We start from the raw sequence: 5,547 nt of genomic DNA on the forward strand, positions 1-5,547 counted from the left end.
CACCTATTATGATTTTTTTTTTTTTAAGAGAGCTACATTTCTACTCTTGTAAAAAAAAGTTATGCAGGAAATGGCAGAACAGTCAGGCCATCTGGTTCATAATGAGCTGTATTAACTGAAAACTAAAGATTGATGTTAAATGTTGCACCTCACCTATTCCATGGAGGTGAGTGTTAAATCTCAGGGTCTAGCTTCGGGCCCTACTTTCTGTGTTCTAATGAGTCACTCTAAAGAGCAACACTGCTTGTTCTGTTGCAGAAGTCTTCTGTGTGCATATTTTAGCCTTTTTTTACAAGGTGTGAACTGAAACTCAACTCTCTGAGAAGTTTTTAATAACTTCGACCAATTAGGTAATAAGAAAAGATATTTAGAGTGAGCATATTAAACTGTAATCCCTCTTGAAAAATAGGATACTTAGAATATTCCCTGGGAAAGTTGTGCCAACCTCTGAAAACTGGTGTTGCTGTCTTTCCCCAGGGGTGTCTACAGGGCTGACGAAGCAGTCAGAGGAGAATAAGGGACCATTCTGAGATCCCACATGTTAATCAACAAATTCTGTTCTTTGCTCCACTTGTGACACCCTACCAGAACAATCAGGGCTCTCCTCCTGCTTAAAGAGCATGTTTTATCTGAAGCCTTTCACTTGTTTCAGGGAGAGTCAATTTTTTAGTTGAAACCCGTGAAACAAATGCAAGAACAGATGAAATGAATGGAGGTGAGATCATGTGAGTTTAGAATAAGAAAGAATCAAATATGTGAAGGAGAATAATAGTTTAAGGACAAACAAATTATCCACTTTGGAATTTCCTTGGGCACTAGTTCATAGAGATTAACGTTTCTGACCAGTGTCCTTCTCCAAAGTTTTAAATCTTCCTTTACCTTTGAATAACATTTCCTTAATTCATGCTAGAACCTATTATGAGAAATTTGAAGCTGTCTATCAACTGAAAGGCAAGGTGAATAAATTGTTTATCTGTGTTTAATGTTTTATTGTCTTTTTCAGTTTATGGCTCTAATTTAAAGTTCATGTCAAGTATAATAGATTCCCTTTCTAATCATGGAGTACCTGAATTAACATCTGAAAATAGTATTTCAAGTAAAAAAAAAAAAAGGCCTTACCAAGTTAATAGAAATTTAATAGTTATGGTACTCATTTTCCTGTCTTTATTTCTCAATAATAGTATGCTGTAATATTTAATTTTTCTTCCTTCTATAATGAAATCATTTCCCTTTCTGGTTTGTCCTAAATAGTGTACTTTCTAAAGCAAGCTGTGTTTAATATTTTGGTGAAATCAACTTGAATATAGTTACATAAACTAGGACATTCCTCACCTTATTTTTGAAAAGCCAATGAGACCTTAGCTCAGAATCAAACTTCTCTTTTCTTTTTAAGATTTATTTATTTATTCATGAGAGACAGAGAGAGAGAGAGAGAGAGAGAGAGGCAGAGACACAGGCAGAGGGAAGAGCAGGCTCCCTGCAAGGAGCCCGACGTGGGACTCCATCTTGGATCCCAGGATCCCACCTTGAGCCAAAGGCAGACGCTCAACCGCTGAACCACCGAGGCATCGCAGACTTCTCTTTTCTTCACAAAGTCTTATCTGACTCCAGTCACATACTTTCATTTATTAGCTCAGGCTGACCAAATACTGGGAGGGGTTCCTGACTCAACAGAAAAAGTCTAGAACAGGCTGAGCTGTTGTGATCAGCAATTACTACAAAATCTATCTCTCACAGTTGGTGTTGCCTGATCCTTCATCTTCCATGACTTTGTCCATTACATGAAGATGCATTGGTTTCTGAGATTTGGTGCAGTCTTTTGAAAAGCCACCTTGCCTTGTCCTTGGATAGTTATTTCTTCCAAGGCTGTTATTCTGCTCTGGCCTTTTGACCACTCATGTCTCTTGCTGTGATTTATTCTAAGCCTGCTGCTTCTCATTTTCCCAAGTTTCCAGCCCTCTACTTTTGATGTGGGTCTTCCTTGAGGCTTGAATTCAGTCTGAATCCTGAACTAGTCTCTGAAGCTACTAAGTGGCCCAGTTCCTGGCTCCCTCCCCCATGACTGCCCAACCTGTCTTTCTCAAAATAATTCTTAAACTTCATTATGCTTAAGTGAGGCTTAAAAAAAAAAAATATATATATATATATATATATATATATATATATATATAGTTTAGAGCTTCAGCCCCAAAGACTCTGTGTTAGTTGGTCTCAGTTAGTTCTTAGATATCTGCATTTTGACCATAACTGCATAGTTCTGTGATCTAATGACCACCTTTTGACATATGTTAACCTTCTTTTTGTTGATGCTGTGTTCCCTTAGGTAAGGAAAATGGACGAAGACTTCCAGTTATTCAGTCCATCATGGTGACTTGATATCCCATTTGGTAATGCCAATTGATCTTTTTGAAGTTGACCACAGAGGTTTTGCTTCATATGGAAGTCCTATACTTAGAATGAGCTTCCATAGGAGCATCATGTGGCTTGAGGTCTTACTTTCCTTCCTCGACTGTTTGAGAGATGAGCATAGGCTCACAGCTTGATTCTGGTTACTCAAGGCATCTGCCCACCTCCTTCTTCTTTCTATTCTTTGGAAAATCAACCAACCTCTTTCTCTTTCTATCCCTTTCATGGGTTCTTTCTTTCTTTCTTTCTTTTTTCTTTTTCTTTCTCTTTCTTTCTTTCTTTCTTTCTTTCTTTCTTTCTTTCTTTCTTTCTTTCGTCTGTTTTCTTTCCTGTTATTCTCCTGCTCCTCTTTCTTTCTTTCTTTCTTTCTTTCTTTCTTTCTTTCTTTCTTTCTTTCTTTCTTTCTTTCTTCTGTTTTCTTTCTTGTTATTCTCCTGCTCCTCTCTCTTTCTATATCCTTTCCTTCTTTGTTAAAAAAAATCAGGATTCTGGAAAACAAGAGCCAGAAATATATCTTGTTGGCTAAGAACTTCTGTTTTATGCTTCACAACAAAAAGGGAGAGATTCTCTCTGGCCTTGCACTGATTTCTCTTTGAAGACCCAGGGAAAGAAGTTTGACTTTCTTTCTCAATACTATTAATAATAGTCTCTGAAATCATATTTATTCTCTCTAATTGGTCCAACTTAGCTAAATGCCCATTTGTAGAACAGACATTTTTTTTCAGTAACTTTACTGATAAATTCATTGGTGAGATTCAAGTTATAAAGTCACTTTTGAAAAAGTTTTTGCTTCTCTGAAAATAAATTTAAGGGGGGAAACTATGGATTCATCTACTTGAGGTATTTATTCTCAGTTCAGAGTATGGAGTCAGCCTTGGATAAGCTTCTTAACTTCTTTCTGCCTCAGTTCCTCATATAAGTAATGAGGATGATAATAACCCCTCATCCAGTACCTGACATACTATGAGCATCCAATGTTTACAGTACTAATGAGAGACTTAAATTCAGTGGCACATGGATTTTTGTTGAGAATGATTATTCCTGGGATCCCTGGGTGGCGCAGCGGTTTGGCGCCTGCCTTTGGCCCAGGGCGCGATCCTGGAGACCCGGGATCGAATCCCACGTCGGGCTCCCGGTGCACGGAGCCTGCTTCTCCCTCTGCCTGTGTCTCTGAGCCTCTCTCTCTCTCTGTGACTATCATGAATAAATAAATAAAATCTTTAAAAAAAAAAAAAAGAATGATTATTCCTTTTTTAGAAATATGTTTTAGGGGCACCTGAGTGGCTCAGTCGGGCATCTGCCTTCAGCTCAGGTCATGATCTTGAGGTCCTGGCATCGAGCCCCACATCAGGCTCCCTGCTCAGTGGGGAGTCTGCTTCTCCCTCTCCCTCTGCCTGCCATTCCCCCCACTCATGCCCTCTCTCTCCCTCTCTCTTCCAAATAAGTAAATAAAATCTTAAAAAAAAAGAAAAGGAATTATCACTTTATTAGGTACATGATGCTAATTCATTCAATCACTGTTTTGTTCTTTAATTGTATAATTTCCCAGGCTATGAAATATTGATACTCATGGAAGCCACTACTTTTGTCCCTGTTTAATTACATGGTAACCAGAGTGCCTGGGTGGCTCAGTTGGTTAAGCGTCCAACACTTGATTTCAGCTCAGATCATGATCTCAGGTTCCAGAGGTGGAGCTCTGTGTGGGTTGTGCACTGAGCATGGGGCTTACTTAAGATTCCTCTCTTCCTCTCCTTTTGCCCTTACCCCTGCAACTCGTGCACATGTGCTCTCTCTTTCAAAAATAATTAGTTAATTAAAAACTATATGGTAACCATGACTGACTTTTTAAAATCAATCTTCTTCTTGATATTAATAAAATAAGAAAATGGTCCTTATCAAATTTGGTATTTAAATGACACAAGTTCATATTATGGTAAAGAGAGCTACTCTGCAGAAATATAAACTTGAGTTCTATGGGTACCCTATCATAGACAAAAGACTAAACCATAAAGACTAAAACATAGTAGAAGACAAATACAAAGTATGATCAACCAAATAACAGGACTTAATCATAAACTGCTAATGCTATAAAAATATTAGTATATGTAAAGGACACTTGAAAAACATGAGAAAAATAAATGAACAGAATTACCAAAGAGATTGAGCTTACAGTTGCTAAGACTATAGTTGCTAACGAAGTGATTAGAATGATATGCTCTGTTTGGAGAAAACTTTCTTCTGTAGATGAATGTTTAACTTTAATGTTAAAGGATCACACTCATCATTCATTTGAATCTATTCTTTGACTAGCTTATAGATTAATAAGAGCATAAAATCTGAAACTATTGCCTGTTTTCAAATGCTGATCCCAACACTTTTAACCTGTGAAATCTAGGATATGTTGCTTACCTAAATTTGCTGTGGTATAGTTATCTTTAAATGGGGGCAAAAAAAATAAAATAATAAAATGGGCAAATAATAATAATACCTCTTTGATAGGATAAATGACTCAATTTATATAAAATTCCAAGCAGAGTAGCATATTATATCATAGTAACTCGATACATGTAACTTCTTGGTAGTAGCGTTAGTAGTAATAGAAGCAGTAGTCATAGTAGCAGTAGCAGTAGTAAAAGCAGTCTTAGTAGTAACCATGGTGGTATGATTAGTAGCTGCAACATCAGTAGTACAGAGGTACAGATTATTACAACAACGTAAGCTTGTTGTTTTGTCGTTGACAAAAATTGAAAGAGCTCAACAAGCTGCATCTTTTTTATTGCACACGTTGTGATTACCTAGTGATTAGGAATAATAAGCCACTCCACCCAAAATGTATATGTAACATTAGCATACTTAAGAACTGGTTTTTGTTTTTCGTTTTTTAAGGCTAGCTTTTATAGTTTTATATTTGCCATCCCAAGTATAATTGCTTGGTTCAAGTAACTCGTGTTGTAGTCAAAGCCATTTAATCTTTAATTGTCTAGATTTTAGAAGCTTATTGCTTTTGCTTAAGCCTTAAGCAACTAAATTAAATTATATAACAATCTGTGGTTATAAAGCAATGGATCTAAAGTCTGAAGAGAGGCTAACAGTTTATTCATTGAATCCTTGTCCAACACTTGAATTCTTTTCACGGTGACA

The 5,547-nt window shown here is 36.8% G+C and overlaps 1 protein-coding gene across 7 annotated transcripts in view; it reads left to right on the forward strand.

Moving 5' to 3' along the window:
- The window catches only part of ROBO1 (roundabout guidance receptor 1), a 1,125,490-nt gene that overhangs the window by 288,793 nt on the left and 831,150 nt on the right, over nt 1-5,547 (forward strand). The window lies entirely within an intron of this gene.

This window comes from Canis lupus, chromosome 31, assembly GCF_011100685.1.
Source record: "Canis lupus familiaris isolate Mischka breed German Shepherd chromosome 31, alternate assembly UU_Cfam_GSD_1.0, whole genome shotgun sequence".
Classification (NCBI taxonomy): Eukaryota; Metazoa; Chordata; class Mammalia; order Carnivora; family Canidae; genus Canis; species Canis lupus.